Source organism: Acomys minous (assembly GCF_964271855.1).
Source record: "Acomys minous genome assembly, chromosome: 8".
Taxonomy (NCBI): domain Eukaryota; kingdom Metazoa; phylum Chordata; class Mammalia; order Rodentia; family Muridae; genus Acomys; species Acomys minous.
This window is the reverse complement of record NC_140489.1, coordinates 10,938,981-10,955,577: the sequence shown is the minus strand read 5'-3', so window position 1 is coordinate 10,955,577 and position 16,597 is coordinate 10,938,981. Positions and strand designations below refer to the sequence as shown.

General features: G+C 49.9%; 1 protein-coding gene across 2 annotated transcripts in view; it reads left to right on the top strand.

The window, feature by feature from the left end:
• Positions 1-16,597, top strand: part of WDR25 (WD repeat domain 25) — a 138,458-nt gene that overhangs the window by 42,203 nt on the left and 79,658 nt on the right. The gene's annotated exons all lie outside the window — the stretch shown is intronic.

Below are 16,597 nucleotides of genomic sequence, written 5' to 3'. Positions count from 1 at the left end.
CACAGGCTTCTGCAGGGATTGTAGGTGGAGACTGGATAGCCTCCATGCTGGTCCCCAGGATGCTGAGAACAGTGCTTGCCGCCATGGGATGGGAAAAGCCAGATGTGTCACCAGGATCTCATGGGGCCCTCCTTACACAGAGTGAGTATAAATGAGTTCGTTTCCTGTTGTCTTTTTTTTTCTCCTCCTCCTCCTCCTCCTCCTCCTCCTCCTCCTCCTCCTCCTCCTCCTCCCCCTTCTTTTGGTGATGGTTATTTTGAGATAGAGTCTCCGTTATTTAGCCTTAGCTGTCCTGGAACTCACGCTGTACATCAGGCTGGCCTCAAACTCACAGGATCTGCCTGCCTCTGCCTCCCTAGTGCTGGGATCAAAGGCATGTACCACCACACGCAGCCTTATTTCCTGTCATCTTAAGGAAGAAGGCTTTGGGGTCTGAGCATCCCTTTATGGACCCACCAGGGTATCTGGGACACATCTGGACAGTTCCCCAGGTTGGCATGGTTATTGCTCCTAAGTCCCAGCACTTAGACTCTGTCATTCCCCCCCACCCCCCCACCCCCTGGGCATCACAGTCTCACCCCCTGACACTCTGGCTGCAGAACCTGAGCCTGGGGGTTCCACACAGCATTCTTGGTAGCAGCAAGCCCACAAAGGGGCTCACAGACCAGCAGCTCCATATACAGACCCCTCTCCCTTTGCATTCTTTAAACCCCAGTCCCCTTTTGAATGTTGAACGTCTGCGAGGCCTGGCCTTGCTGTTGGAGATTTGTGGTGGAGCCTTGCAATAAAGTATAATCCATTTCTACCCAGCCAAGGACCTCAACTTGCTGGAGAGTTCCCCAGAGCCAGCACATTGCCATTTTCTCAGTGCCCCAGACCTGGGCATCTGGCACTGGATTCTGGAACAGCTCTTCCTGGCTCAATGTCTTGGTTTTGTAGTTAGTGAAATTCAGGTTTGGACCATCTCTAGGAGTTCCTGTGGCAACAACAGCTGTCACCACCTGGGCTTTGCCACGCACCTACCATCTCACAGCCTGAGAGTTCGATCATCCCATCACACTGACAGGAAAACTGAGGGTCGGCAAGGCTGTACCTTCCCCAGCACTCTTAGCACATGATCTTATGACCTGCTTGGTGGCTGGGTCCATCAGTCATGTATGCTCCCTGAAGAGCCTGGTCTATCTTCATTCATGTCTGTGGTCCAGATCATCTGCCTTCAGGCAGGCCAGAGAGTTCAGCAGCTCTAGACAAATGTCTGACTTGCTTCCACCTTGCCCAGGCAGCCAAACAGTTGATAAAAACTATGCTTGGGGATATAGCCTCACAGCCCACAGGGCTTATGTGGTCCCGGATGCTTGGAGGCTAGTCTGCTGCCTACCGCTGTTAGTATGCGTGTCCTGTCGTCTCTGCACAGGTCTGAGCAGCAGCTATCCTAGCTCCTAGTGTGGGAAGGCATGTAGCAGGTGTTTGGGTGCAGCTGTGGGGTGACTACACAGAGAGAGAGCGGCAAGACCTGTATCTGTTAGTCTGCAGATCCTCCCCACCTCTCCCCATTGATTGCAAAAGCAGTTTGACGGGGGCAGGTACTCAGGCCAGCGCCTGCTTGTGCATGTCACGTAAACGTCCGTGGCAGCTCAGCTCTCCCACGCACAAAACCCATTAGGCAGTGCTGTCACAGGCGGATGATGGCGGGCAAGGCCTCATGTTGACGCAGACTCAGCCGGCTGATTTTGAAGGCCCTGTCACGATTTTGTTTTGAAGGAGTTCTCGAAAATGACAGGCTTCATTTCAAGGGTCTTTGTTAATCTAATAGTGTCCCCGGCTGAAATCTGTGGGCTGTTTTTCAAAGCTCTTGTGTGCCAGGGACAGAATTAAGACAATTTCAGCCTCATTGCAGGCAGAGAAATGAGCTAGGAAGCTGGCTGTCCGTGTGAGTGTCGGCCATGCAGATGGGTAGGGCTGGGCCCCAGGCTCTCTGACGTGCTCCTTCTGGACATTTCTACCACAGACCAGACTTAAAAATTAGATTTGTGCAAGCACAAAATGAGTGCAAGGCTATGTCACAGCGTCATGGTGAATATTCCCTTAGAGCCCCCAGTGGGCAGCTTAAGACACTAACAGATAGATAGCTCTTAGTTTTTCTCTATGAACCTAAGTTAGAATTAATTTTTTTCTGACTCACTAACTTGCCATTAAAAGCACAAATCAAGCTTTTTGGAAGAATCCATAGCAAAATTGTTAGTCAGTTTAGAGAAGGTGATGGAATCTGTGTTCGGTTGTGATCATAGGGTTGTTGTTTTATGCAATTACAATTTGTTTTGTTTCTCTTCTTCTGTGTTTTGGGAAATCAACCTGAGAGAATGAGCCTTCCACTCAGAAGAGTTGTTGGTTATTTTTCCCTAATGGGGTTGCCATTCCAGAGAGAGCAGTGGGCATCTATCTGAGAAGACGTTACCAAGCTGTGGTCCAGACTCTTACAGAGCGGCGCCAGGCCTTGTATCTCAGGGGCGGGGGTGTTGGTGAAGTCCCCAGACAGAGACCTGTGGCCCCAAGCCAGCACCTGTTGAATGCTCTCTTGCCCTCTGCTCAGCATGGGAGGGAAGATTGGAATGCTGCTGATCCTCTGGTCCCCCAGCTGGCCTGGTCTGCTGGGCAGAGGTCTGCTGGCCCCTCTGCCATCCAGATCCAAGGCCTCATCTGGAAGAACAGCCCTCTATCTCTCACTTACTGGGCCTGACATTGTGCCAAGCACTGGGATACAGGAAGAAAAGACATACCCTATGCCCTGGCTGTGCTGACTTCCTTGCTGTCATTTACCCCAACCCTAGGAGACACCATATCTATCACCGACCATGGTGGCTTCTTTGGTGACAGCTATTGGTGACATAGAGGCCTGCCCACGCACTTTCTGCTTGTCCTCTCACCTTTCTGCCTTTCTATGCTTGCCTGGGCTGGGCCTTCATCTTCACATATGAAAGTGCATACATACACACATAGAAGCACTCACACACATATTTATCAAGATAAGATCTCACTGTGTAGCCATGCTTAGCATGGAATTTGATATGTAGATCAGGCTGGCCTCAGCCTCCTCTAAAGGCTCTAGCTGGTCTCAAATGTACAGTGTTGCTCAGACTAGCCTTGACTTAACCCTTCGCCTCCGTCTCTAAGAACTGAGATTACAGGTGTGTCCAATCACAGCAGGCTTCATGTGTCTTTCCTTGCTGCCTCTTTTTGCATCTGAACATTCCTGTCTGTCCTTCCTTACCCTTCTAAGGTACACACTGCACAGGGAGCCCTCCCCGACTCCCAGGCCATCCTGACTTTCTCCCTGCTGCGGTGTTTCCCCTGCCCTGAAGGTCCTCCATCACTTCCCAGTGACTGTGAGGAAGGAACGCCTGTGTCTTGTTCACTGCTGTACCCCAGTGTGATCACAGTAGGTGACACATGGTTAGAGAGTTGTGGACACTGCAGGAAGGAGCTGTCTTATGCTGCCAGTGCAGGTTAGCTGTGGCAGTCCAGGCTCGAGCTGGGGATGATCGGAGGAGAATGTATACTCCAGGGTCCCAGGCCTCATTTCTTGAGTGGATAGACCCTGTCATTTAGCATCCTTCCTGGGCCATGGAAAACTGGCCTGGGTCAAACTGCAAGTTTGGGATGTTTGTGCCAATGCTGCAGGAAGAGCACTGGCTGGAGTGCTGGGCTGGCCAAGGCTGGTGTTTGGCTATGTCCACGGACACCTTGACTCCTTCTCTCCATGCAGGCAGGAACCCAGTGGCAAGCAGGGAGGGCGTCTTCTGCAACCCTGTCTTCTTAGGCCCGTGGTACGGGGACTAGTTTCTCTGCTAGGAAGGCAGCTGGCGCCTTGCTCTGACCTTGCCATCTTGGTGCTTCTTTGACCAGTGGGAGGTTCTCTTCAGAAGACCCAGCATTCTTGCCTTTATCCCCTGCCTTACCTGGTTCCCCCTGCCAGGGAGGCAGCATTGTTCTCCTTGGAACATTCCCCAAGGTCATTCAAGAAACATGTGTCAGGTGCTCTGACCAAAGTATTGGAGTCACTGGTGCATGTGAGCAAAGTGTTGAGGACTCAGCACAGAGCCCAAGACAGGATTGAGGCTGTGTTGCCCTGTCCTGAGTGCCACCCCTCCCCCCCCCATTCCCACCTCTGAGTAGTGCAGGAGGCAGGAAGACATAAGTAACTGGGCTTAGTGTGTGTTGCAAGGCAGGCCAGAGTATGGGGCCAAGAGCTAGGTGTCCTGGGTACCAGTGCTGACTCTACCAGTGAAAGGGAGGGTGCAGGTGGGCAGCATAGCATCTCTGGACCTCAGTTTCTTCCTCCGAGTACTGAGTGTTCCATCCTGTGTTGGTCATCAGAGGTCTCAGTGGCAGTGTTACCTGCAGCAGTTCGCCCCTCTGCTACTCAGAAGACTTCTTGGGGCTCACTGGCTGAGGCCATCTGGCCCTGGTACTTCTCTCCGAGAGGCGTCCTTCCCACAGCTGCCCCTGTGAGGAGCCATTGCACTCCTTCTTGGTTAGGTAGAGATGTTGTTTCTCTCAAAGTACTGTACCTTCACTTTTCATCTCCGTATAGAACTTTAATTCAGTTGCACATTCATATTTAAAATCTCATAGGAATTAATTTCATGAAATCGGGTTGTTTTGCTTCCTCCCTCTCACAAAGCAGTATCGCTGAGCTTCCTCTGGTGGCTTTGGCGTCGGCGTCATCATTATCTCCCGAGCCACTCTGACTCATCTAATGCAGTTTTCTCCAGCAAGCGTGTCAGCCTTGCTTCCCATCAGCCTTCTCAGATCCTGCCGTTGGTGAATCAGAGGATGCTGCTGCCACCAGGAACTTTCCACCTCGCCCCAGGCACTCATTTGTGAAACTTTGAGGCAGCTTATCCCCTGAGTTTTAGTCAAGGCTATAGAGCAGGACTCGCTGCACCTCTCAGTGACCCTGTGCTTCATACAGAGCACTGTATCCCCTTCTCCAGGGCCCTCACTTGTCTTGTCGCTGGCTCCTCCATCTTGGGGGATGAGAAGTGGTGCAGCTGAGGCCACATGCCACGGATGGAGAGCCTCCTGTGCTCCCACCGCTGTGGGTGAACAGACTCGTCTACGGTAGATGTGCAGACTGAAGTGAAAGATAGGAAGAAGAGCAGCTTCTCAGGTCTTAAGGGCATCACCAGGCTTCAGAAGCCCACCTGCCCCTCTTACACAGCCATGCATTGCCCTTCCAGAGACACTTGTAAACCAGGCTCCAGTGGCTCGAGAGAGGCCTAAGCAGCCCTTCACGCACATAGCCTCAGGAAGCCAAGGATTCACCATGTGTGACTGCATGAAAGTGCTAGCAGGGTTGGAATCATGAGGGTCCTCCCCTTTTGTTGTATAAAACTGCTGGATTGCCGGGCATGATGGTGCACGCCTTTAATCTCAGCACTCAGGAGGCAGAGGCAGAGGCAGAGGCAGAGGCAGGTGGATCTCTGTGAGTTCGAACCCAGCCTGATCTGCAAAGCAAGTTCTAGGACAGCCAGGGCTACCCAGAGAAACCCTGTCTCAAAAAACCAAACCAAACCAAACCAAACCAAACTAAACCAAATCTAACCAAACAAAAACGGTTGGGTCACTGTGTGCACACAAGGCCTTTGCAGTGTGTGTGTATGCACATGTGTGCATTATGGGCAGGGTAACTACACTTCACCCATTCTGCCAAATGGTTGTTCTCATAAAGATATGAGCCCTGTGGGACTTAGGGCCCCAGCCTTAGGACATCACTTTATTACTTCCTTGGAAGCCTCTCTAAATGCAGCCATACAGGAGGTTTAAGACTCTAGTGTATGAATTTGGGAAAGTCATGACCCTAAGCATACTTGGATATTGCCTGGTACTCAGCAGATGCTCAGTGAGTTTGTGTTGTGTTTCAGTCTGAAAGATTCCAACAACGAGACAGAACAGGTCTCAGAGGCTCTAGCTAGATCGATCCCAAGGTCCCAGGGGACCCTTTAGGGCCAGTGGCCTCTTATCCTGAATATACCAGATGAGGGCCAGGGACAGGACCTACTGGTTGGAGCCTCCACTCTGGAACTCCTCCACCCCTGCCCCTTCCGACATAGAAATTGTGACCTTTGCCTGAGAAGAGGGGATGAGACTCTTGGTTCGGGTCCTCAGTGTGTGAGTTCATAGCAAGGCTTGTCTCACCCTTTCTCTAGTCAGCGCACCAACGTCTAGAGCTGGATTTTGTCCTAGAGACTGGATTCCCAGCCCTCAGCAGTCTGAGGCAGGAGGATTGTTGCAAGTTTGAGCACAGCCTTGGCTGCATAGTATGCTCTGGGTTGTCCTGGGCTGTAGAGAGCTGGAGATCTAGTATGGCGGTGGAGTGTCTGCACAGAATGCTCAAGGCCTTGGCTCTGTCTCTAGCACTGCAAAACAAGTGATGAAGAAACACAGTGGTTTCGGCCCCACTGATTGCGCCTTTGACTAGAGTGCACGCTGTGCAGAGTGGCTGCATGTACCAACAGCCTCACAGCGCAGATAAAGGTGTGGCCTCCATTGCAGAGCACACCAAAGCACAGCAGGAAAGGGTGGCTTACTGTGCCTGACTCAGGGTGGGAGCCTGCATCCTGCTGGGTGGGAGGACTAATGCTGAGTAGTACCACGAGGTGGACCAAGCTGGAATGAGCCTGCACAGAGCAAGCTTGCCCCTTGCTCCCCAACTTGATAGATGCACCTTCTAGGATGGCTAGCTGGGACCCTGGGGGGGGGGTGCTTACTCCCCTCTTTGGTGGGTCATTTTAGCCAAAAACTCTGGAAATGCCTAGGATGCCCCTGGCTTTAGCCTGTGGGATAAGCTGCTGGAGAAGGGCTTCCCTCTGGTATTGGGTTTCCACGTGACCAGCCTTTCATAGGTATTTCCCAAGCAAATCAATGAAAGAACACATTAGCCACACTTCCAGGTCTCAGTCGATGCCATTTCTGCTAAGCCAGTTAACCTGTCACTCCGGTTGGCCCCTGACACACGTGATTAGGTGCATTCTGATTTTACTAGTGTGACTAATTAATGCACGACATTAAAACATTGACATGGATTGATTTGAGTATCTGTACTATTGGCGCTTCAGTTAATAAAATAACTTTTGATAAGACCAGTGGTTTTAGAGCATTTAGACTTAATTATATTTTCGAAAGGATTTTTCTAGAATCACGTAACTGCCCAGGGAAGGTACTTCAATTCCCTTGTTAATGAAAAGAAATTGGTTTTTTGTTTGTTTTTGCTTAATTCAGATTAAAAGTAATATACATTTGATAAAGGTGGTTAAAAGATTATTTATTGCCTCCCTTTTTATATATTGGGAAAAATCCATGAGAGCTGAATTAATTTTAAGGATGATGTGAAGCACGTATGGCAGCTAGAGAGCAATTTGGCCTAGAGAAATAGGCCTGCGTTTCTGTTCATGAATTCCTTTGCAATCCTTCCTCAAAGATGAGCACATCTTTGCCACTGCTTCTGAGTGCTGTCGGTGCCCTACCCCGAGCATCCCAAGTTCAGTGTCAGCAAATTGTAAGTTATGACAGTGGTTGAAATGGGAACCTGAGGCGAATCCAGGCGCTTCATTCTCTTCTCACTTGGTGCAGGAAGTCTGCCAAAGCTAGCAGTTTGAAAAGAAAGACATGAAACAGTGAAGGGGAGGGAAGGGCGGCCACAAAGTGTAGCAAGCTCCTGGTTATTATCCCCCTGGAAGAGTCAGCGCTTCTCATTATTATGTTCCTGACGCTCACTGTCACAAAGTGTAGCCTGTTGAAGGAGACCCTACAAATAAGAAGTCTAGCAAGTTTACTAGCTCACACAAACCCATCTTATGTCCTTTCTTCCTTTTCCTAAAGACGTTGACATATTTCAAACTTACAGAAGACTTATAAGGGGAGCTCAGAGAATTTCTAGACACTCTTTGCTGAATTCTGCAAGTGTCAGCATCATTTCACACCCTGTGTGTACATATTATTGATATGTATTCACACACGTTTCTGAACTCTAAAGAGCCCCACTGATGACTACTTATTTCTAAATACTCCTCTGTAGGTCTCTTAAAGTGAGAGCACAGTCTTCACCCAGCTCATCTACTGGTATACATCTTCCTGAGATTTTTTTTTCAATTGTCTAAAAAAAAAATGTTTTTTTCCTCCCAAGGCAGGGCTTTGGGTAGCCCATGCTGGCTCAAAGCTTGCTCTGTAGTTGTCTTAGGTAGGGTTACCGTTGCTATGATGACACTCCATGACCAAAGGCAACCTGGGGAGGAAAGCAGTGAGGGCAGAAACCAGGAACCTGGAGGCAGGAGCAGAGGCCATAGAGAGATGCTGCTTATTGGCTTGCTCAGCCTGCTTTCTTACAGAACCCAGGACACCTGGGCAGGGATGGCACCACCCACAGTGGGCTGAGTTCTCTCCCATCAGTCACTACCTAAGAAAATGCCTTACAACGAGATCTTATGGAGGCATTTTCTCACTTGAGGCTCCCTCCTCTCAGAGGACTCTAGCTTGTGTCAAGTAGACCTAAAACTAACCAGTATAGTAGCAAAGTAGGGCTGGGATTACAGAGCATATTGCCTACCCATTTCTGTAGTGACTGGGATGGGACCCAAGGCTCTTTATATGTTAGACAAGGCACCCTACCACCTGAGACCCACCTCCAGCCCAGGACTAGGGAGTTCAGGGAGTGTGTCAATTGTATTGTCACGCCTTTTTAGTCTTCTTTAGTATGGAGTTTGTGTGTCTTATAACATCTATTTGCTTAGAGGGCACATGACAGTTACCTTTGCTTCTTACGATCAGGTTCTGATTCTGCACTTTGGGCACACAGTGTGCTTTTTCACAGTGTCTTGTCAGAGGTGGGTGCGCTAAACACCAGTTAGACTTATTGATGGCATCTTCCACATTAAAGATCATATAGGAGAAACTTCGGATCGACATCAGTGTGCTGCTATTTCTCAAACTTTTATCCATTGGCCTTGGTGCTGCTTTTCTTTTTATGGGAACCAGACTTCTGATGATGGTTTTCAAAAGGCAGTTTCTAAATCTCAGATTGCTTGCTGGCTGCAAAGAGTTGCTTCTTTTCCCAGCAGTCTATTTATTTAATTTGTATCTCTGTGGACTCCCTGTACTCTTAGCTTAATGATACACTGTATCCATTTTTGGTTAATGAAGCCCCTTCATGCCAGCTCACTGTCTAGTTAAGATGAATCCTTCATTTGAGGGGGGGGGGGAGGGAGAGAACGAACAGCAGTATGTTCCAGGCTCTCTTGCTCTTTCTCTGCCTGAGTTCTAGAATCAGCCATGTCTGCGGCGCCCTGGTCCCTCTGAGTGGAGGGAGGATTTGGAAGCCATACTTTGGGTGTGAGCTGTGCTCATGGCTGCTGAGCTGTACCACTTCCCTGCAGTCCGATCTGAAGAACCTATGTGTTTATGTACACACATATGTGTTGTGTGGAACCCAACACTGCACACTGATGTCTCTAGTTCCATTCGAGCACAGCAAAGGTTCTCCTGCCCTCTGTCATTTACAGCTCCCATTTTCATAGGCCATTTGTAAAATTGTTCAATCCAAGCTTGTGAAGAAGAGATCAGGGTTGCTGACCTGTTGAAGAAGTCTACTGATGTGTTTTGCCTTTGGGGCCCCTGCCCTCCCGCATCTCTCTTCACTCTTGTCCTGTTACTCATTGGAAAGACACCTTGGTTCATTTATTTCTCTTCACATTGTTTAGGATTCTTCTTTTCTCCCTTCCCCGTGTCTCCCAAACTCAGGCCAGTACAAAAAGTTCTGTTCAGTACCCACGATTCTGTGTGGGTCTGTGTGTGTCCCAAGAGTTGAACTCAGAGGAGGATGGTGTTCATATGGACTCCCAGAAGGCTCTTGTTCTAAAAGAAAAGGGCAGTAAGTACTTCAAGCAAGGAAAATATGATGAAACAATTGAGTGCTACACAAAAGTCGTGGATGCTGATCTGTATAATCCTGTGTTGCCAACAAACAGCGTCAGCTTGCTTTAGATTGAAAAAGTGAGGGCTCTCTGTGCGTGAGTGGTCATGTGTATGTGGAGATTCCGTTCTTTTTCTGTTTTTGTTTTTTGTTTCTTTTTGTTAGATAAGGCCTCATTGTGTATCCCTGGTTGTCCTGGAACTCACTATGTAGACCAGAGATCCACTTGCTTCAGCCTCCTGACTGTTGGGATTAAAGGCCGGCCCCACCATGCCCAGCCTGCAGATTAGTTTTCGGAAGGCTTATAATAACTGCTGGAGAGACTGAAAACACTGCACATTTCCTTTATTCTGCGAATCCTTGTAGGTTACTCCCTTAGGGAGTAATTTAGTTAATCTATTGTAAACTTTTGGGTCTTAGACCCTGTGCTCAGAGTTTGTGTACTAAGGAATTCCTTCTGTGAAAATCAAGCAATGGTGTTCTTTATGTAATTCATTAATTTAAAAAAAAAAAGTTCTGTTCAGAGAAGAGCCCAGCCCAGCCCAGCCCAGCCCAGCTCTCTTGGCCTGGCCCACCTTCTTCCTACCCCTGCCAGGCAGGTAACAGGCTCTTTACTCTTGTCTTTCCCACCCCGACCCTACAAATGGCTAGTCTCATTTCCCTTTCTTTCTTCATAAAAGTAGGACATTATAGATCTTCTTTTGCAGTTTGCTTTTTTTCCATTTAACAATACACCCAATCAGGCCACCCCAGCCCTTCCCAGAGCTGCCTGGAGCCTTCCCGTAGCTACAGAGCCATTGCCCATTGTTCGCCATCATTTGGGCCATTTGGGCTGTTATTTAGGTGCACAGGAAGTGTGCTGTGTCTCTAAGAGCTGGTAATGGCACAGACAATAGAGGCGCTAACTGGGCCTCCTGCCTCCTGGCTGTGTGTTTGATGGGGAGAGGGGAAAGGGTGGTAGTACAGCCACTGCTACAGAGATCCCTGCTGACCTGGACACCAGGCCAGGCTGCCTGGTGTCACAGCTTAGACTCAGCTCTAAGGGTGCACTCAGGCCTTCCTGGGGTCCCTTACACACCTGAGATACCAAGAGCAGCACACCTACCACTCCAGGAGCTGTCAAAGAGACCTCAAGGAGGGAAGGGTTTCCTAGGACAGATCTTGAGACACTTTTCAGACTTAATTTTCAGCTCACCCTTTGAAATTGTGTTTCTGTGTTTGTTTCAGAATGAATGTCCTGTACTACAGAAAAGCATATATGTAAATATAAAAATTTGAAAAGCAATAGTTAGTGATCTGTGCTTATAGCAGTTGGGAAACCAGTGAGAAACATGCTCTTGGCTGTATGGAGTGTGAGCACCCTGGCTAGGCTGGTGTCCACAGAAGAAGGTATGGTCTCTATAAGGAGGCATGCCAACATACATGCATGGAGTAGAGTCCATGCAGTAAGTATGGCAGCTGGACAGAGGGGTAGGAGTGTGTGTGTGTCTGTGAGTCTGTGTGTAAGTCAGTGTGTCTGTCTCTATGTGTGTCTGTCTGTCTCTGTGTGTTTATGTCTGTGTGTGTGTGTGTGTGTGTGTGTGTGTGTGTGTAAGTCAGTGTGTCTGTCTCTGTGTGTCTGTCTGTCTGTCTCTGTGTATGTGTCTCTCTCTGTGTTTTTCTCTGCATGAGTGTGTGTGTGTGTATGTGTGTGTGTGTGTGTGTTTGTGCATGAGTGCGCAGGTAGGTAGGTCTAGAGAGGGAAGAGTTTGGGCCTGGTGCTGTGAATCACCTAGGAGGGCTCAGGTGTCTGGGCTTGGAGGGGAGAGAGCTCACTTGCTCACAGGTGAGTTGGCTGTGTGCATAGCGAGTACACTGGAGGCCTTTGGGCCTCAGTTGCCTTCTGTTAGAAAAGAAAAGGAAGTGCTGCTTCTAGGAGGTGCTTCTTGTCCTTGGAACTTCTCCTGCCTGGGCCTGGTGTGGGGCATTCTCTGTCTGGCCTCCCAGGGCAGGGTATGTGATCTGGAGGTCAGGGAGGAGAGGTGCTGTGCAGGGTACGCAGGGGAGGCGGAGGTGAGGCCGAGTGCCGGGGCCCGATCTGCCTGGGCCTTTTGCCACAGCTGCAAGTCTGTCTTAGATAGAGCTCTCTGGCACCTGAGAAGGGCTCAGTCTCTTTTCTTGACACTGCAGTCTCTTGGAAACCCACCCCTGTTGAATGGCTTTCCCTGGGCTCAGATGTTATAATGGGGTTTTAATGGCATCTTAGAAGCATCTCGGTGGATTTGCAGGCAGTTACTTTTGTCACCCTAACAGCCCTGTGTGATGGCACCATGTAGTAGCATGGCTGTGAGCTCTCTCCTGAGCCACATGTGCAGAGTCCCCTGGTGCATGGCATTTGTTTTGTACCTAACAGTGTTTGCCTAGGCCTCTGAGGGCAGAACAGAGAGCTCAAATCCCTTTTCCTTCTAGCCTCTGAGGTGGAGGAAATGACACGGCCACCTGCGAGCCTCCAGAGGGCCTTGGCATGAACGCCACTGCTTTTACCTGCTCCTGTGTCCCACCACACCCTGAGCTGTCCACCTCACCTCTTTGTTTTGGAGAATGTGGTCCAACAAAGCCTCCCTCACCTAGTAGGCCCTGGAGGGCTGTGAACATGGGCTGGACCAGAGCCACATGAGACCCACAGTGCATTGTGGTGAGTGGAAATGGAGCCAGGATTCATGGCCGAGGCTGGAGAGGATGGCAAGAGAGGAGAGATAGGCCCAGCACCAGGACTTCCTCCAGGGCCCAGCCCTGAACAGAGGCTGGAGGAACACCTGAGTGCCTCAGATTCTCACCCTTGCACAGCCTCTGCCCCAGGGTCTCCTTCACTGAGGTGTCAGCCTGGTGCTCTTCCAAGAGGGAAGCCTCACTACAGTTGGTTTAGCACCCAAGAAGTGATGCTAGGCAGGTAGAAAAGGCCACTGGACATGACTCTGGCCTTGGTGGTGACTCATTGGTTTTGGTGGCCTGTGGTTCCATCACTGTGAAGCGAGGGTCAGAATCCCTATTTGTTGAGAGCAGTTGTTTAGATTTCAGGCAACAGGCACCTGGCACCCTGTATAGGGACATAAACTGTGCCCTACTGTCCCCACTGTCCCCACCCCTGCCTCCCGTGTCACCCCACGTCTCCCACCTCTGTGCTGTTCCCAGGCCTAAAGCAGGCTGAGAGTCCCTCCTTCCCTCCATGCTGTATTGTGGTGTCCTCTCCTGACACACCATTGTTTTCTGAAAAGAAGAAAGGAAATGCTTTAAGTTGGGGACACAATCCCCAGAGCCCCATTTCACATGATTGTCCCATTTCTAAACTTGAGTTAATAAGAATAAACAAAGTGGTGGGACGATTTGCACAGGAGACGAATATCATCCTGACGATTATGTAAATATTTATGTGTTCTGGCGTTCTCATTTTGTTACTGGTGTCTAATTTCCGAGTCTCATAATGAAGTGTAATTTGGAGGAGCTTTGCAAAAGCAGGCACGGCCTCAGAATCATTTGATATGTTCGGTAAACTTGGTTTCAGTTGTTCCTTTTCATCAGTTGTCTTTAGATCCCCTTCAAGTTCTTTGTGACTTGACAACAGCTTTCAGCCCGATGAAGACAGGGCTCTTAAACATTGCTAGGAATTCAGAAGCGCTTTATAATATTGTCGCTTAATAAGAAAATGCATCCATTGGCAGGGCGTGGGATTTACAGCTTCAAATGGATTTCAGCTTGGAGTTTTAGCCAAGCTGTGCTCCTGCCCTTCCCGGGGCTATAAGTAAGGTTTTTTAATTAAGTCAAATTGAATTGAATGAGCTTTTATTGAACACCCACTCTGTGCCAGACACCAGCTCCTTAACCCTTGCACTGCCCCATGGCTGTGGCGAGCTGAGGGCTGCAGGGTTAGCCCTATATCCACCATCCTCCAGCTGGCCAGTCTGGAGGATGGGTTGGAAGTGAGTCTCATTCTCGACCCCCTCCCTGAGACAGGGTTTCTCTGTGTAGCCCTGACTGTCCTGGAACTAGCTCTGTAGACCAGGCTGGCCTCGAACTCAGAGATCCGCCTGCCTCTGTCTCCCAAGTGCTGGGATTTGGGTCCGACTCTTAAGCACAGTTGACTAAGAAGGCTCGGGTCCGTGGCTTTGCATCTTCTTTAGTCCTCTTTTCAGTCTTCTTGGCCACCCCATAAAGTTCCTTATGTTTTCCCTATCTTAGGTCTGAGAAAAGGAACAACCAGAGAGGGATAGTATGAAGCTCAGGGTCACACAGCTGGGGATAGGCAGAGCTAAGATTTGAGTTCAGAATAGTCAGTTTTCTAAATTGTAGTTGCTTCTAGACCCTGTCTCTGGGCTCATGGCCAGATTACCTGCTCTGAGACAGCCCGGCAGTGTGGCATGGAACAGGGGGCCAGAACCAGGCTTGTTTCCTGGGCACTTTCTGACTGTGCCCTAGGAAAGTAGCATTTCTCCTCTTGACCTGTACTCGGCGTGCTGGTGAACGAATGGCACTGCGCCAGCCTAGGTGGTGGCCGGCTTATCCCTGGCTGCTTAGGTGCGTCCTCTCATCCCACCTCAGCCCTGCGCGTCACATGGCTGGCCGCCAGCAGGAATGGTGACTGCATTTTGTGTAGGGCAGCCTGGCACAGTCTATTCCACCCATCCATCGTAGGCCTTCTCGAGATCTTAATGTTTAGGAAGGGGATGGAACTGCCAACACCAGTTGAGGGAAGCTGTCAGAATAAAGGTTTTCCTGTCTCATGAAAGTGAACTTGCAAACCTAATGACTGCTGGGCTGTGGAAGAAGGGTGTCATCTGGATTTCTCACTAGCAACAGAACTCTCTGGAAGGACAGTTGGCATCTCCCAATTGCCGTGTGGGGGTGGACACTTTTTATGTGACAGCAGAGCAGGGAAGCTAACAGTGATCTCCGAGGAGTTATGCTCAGCTTAACCCTTTGAATTGCTGCAGCTCTGGGAATAGCTGCGATTCCTCACGCTGTCCATGTTCTCTCTGAAAATACAAATGACTTGAATGTCTGGGGATTTGGTAAAGCATTGGTGTGACAGGCACTGTGTTCTCAGGTGCTGGGGGGAAGGTGGGACGTTAGCCCCAGGGCTCCGAGGAGACACATGTAGAAAGCTGTCCTGTCATGCTCACGCCAGGCTGTTCTCTGATGCAGTGTTTAATTGAGGCAGGTTCTCTGCTATCAGTGCTTGAAGTAGCTCGGGGGCAGAAGGTGGCGTTTTCCTCCTGGACTCCATTTTGTCTGCATGTTAGGGCAGTTGTTCTGGTGCCTTTGGAGCGTTCCTCGGCTGCGCACCCCTCCTCCTCCTCCTCCAGTGTAGACAGGCAGCTGCTCAGCCAGCCCTTTGGCTGCGGGCAGCAGGGTGGCGCTAGACACCTGGCTTTGAGCCCCTGGGAGGCATGCCTCTCCCGGCTGCTGTGAGCTTTAGGTTTGCATGGGCTGTAGAGTGGGGCCCACATAATGAGTGGGGCGGGGGGAGGGGAGGAGAGCCAGGGAGAGGCTGATGAGCCCGGTGAGGACTTGTTCTGAGCTCCAAGGGAGCTGGGTAGCATTGCAAAGACGGGGTGCTGGTTGCTCGGCGGCTTCCCACCCTGCTCTTCCCAAGCGGCATCACGTTTTCAGATGGCCGGAGTGCCCTGTCCCTGATTTTATTGCCTTTCTTATTGGGGGCGGGGTCAGAGCAGCAGTTGCCAGGTCAGGCATATTTGGGAGATCCATATTAGTGGAGATCTGTATTACTTGTGATTATTTATGAACAGACCGGCCAGGAGGAGGCAACCAACTTGATTAATTCATCAGTGAGGCAGCTGAAGGGATGTGTGACAAACAGACCAGGCTGTCATTTGGCCAGAGATCATCTGTGCTGGGATTGTTCCCCCAGGATGACCATGATGACAAACATAATTGACATTTTTTTATTAACCCTGAAATGATTAAAGATGCTGTTGGTGAATTTGTGTCAAAGTGCTGGGTCCCTGGCATTTCGAGAGGACTCGGTGTGGGGCCAATAAACAGCCTGTGTTTACCTCCTGTTCATCACTTTAATCAGCAAAGACATACAGAGGCCTGCCTGATTTGGTTTTGAAACCAGGCCAGAGACAAGACTCTGCTTTCCAGAACATTCTGGCATCACCATCATGGACACATAGGGGGCACTCTTCAATGACGCATTTATCATCACTTAGCAGAATTCCTACCGTTTGCTACATTCTAAGGTGGGCTGGAGGACCAAGGGTGGTTACGGCAGAGTGGAAGCACAGGCAGGTTTGCGTGGGGCGCTCATGTGCTCTTGTTGGGGTAGGATAGGCCTGTCAAATGGTGTGGGGGAGGGAGCAGGGCAGGAGGCAGGCGGAAAGAGGAATTGTTGGATAATGTATGAGAGAATCAATGTCATTATATTTTATATGTGTCTATCATTGCACTTAGCTCCTATCTGAGCCCTCCCTCATCTACCTTCTTTTGTTTCCTTGTCTCTGGGTCTCCTTCCCTCAACAGCTCCTCCTTTGCTTTTGTGGCGTACACACACACACACACACACACACACACACACACACACACACACACACACAGACACACACACTCACACACACACAGACACACACACAG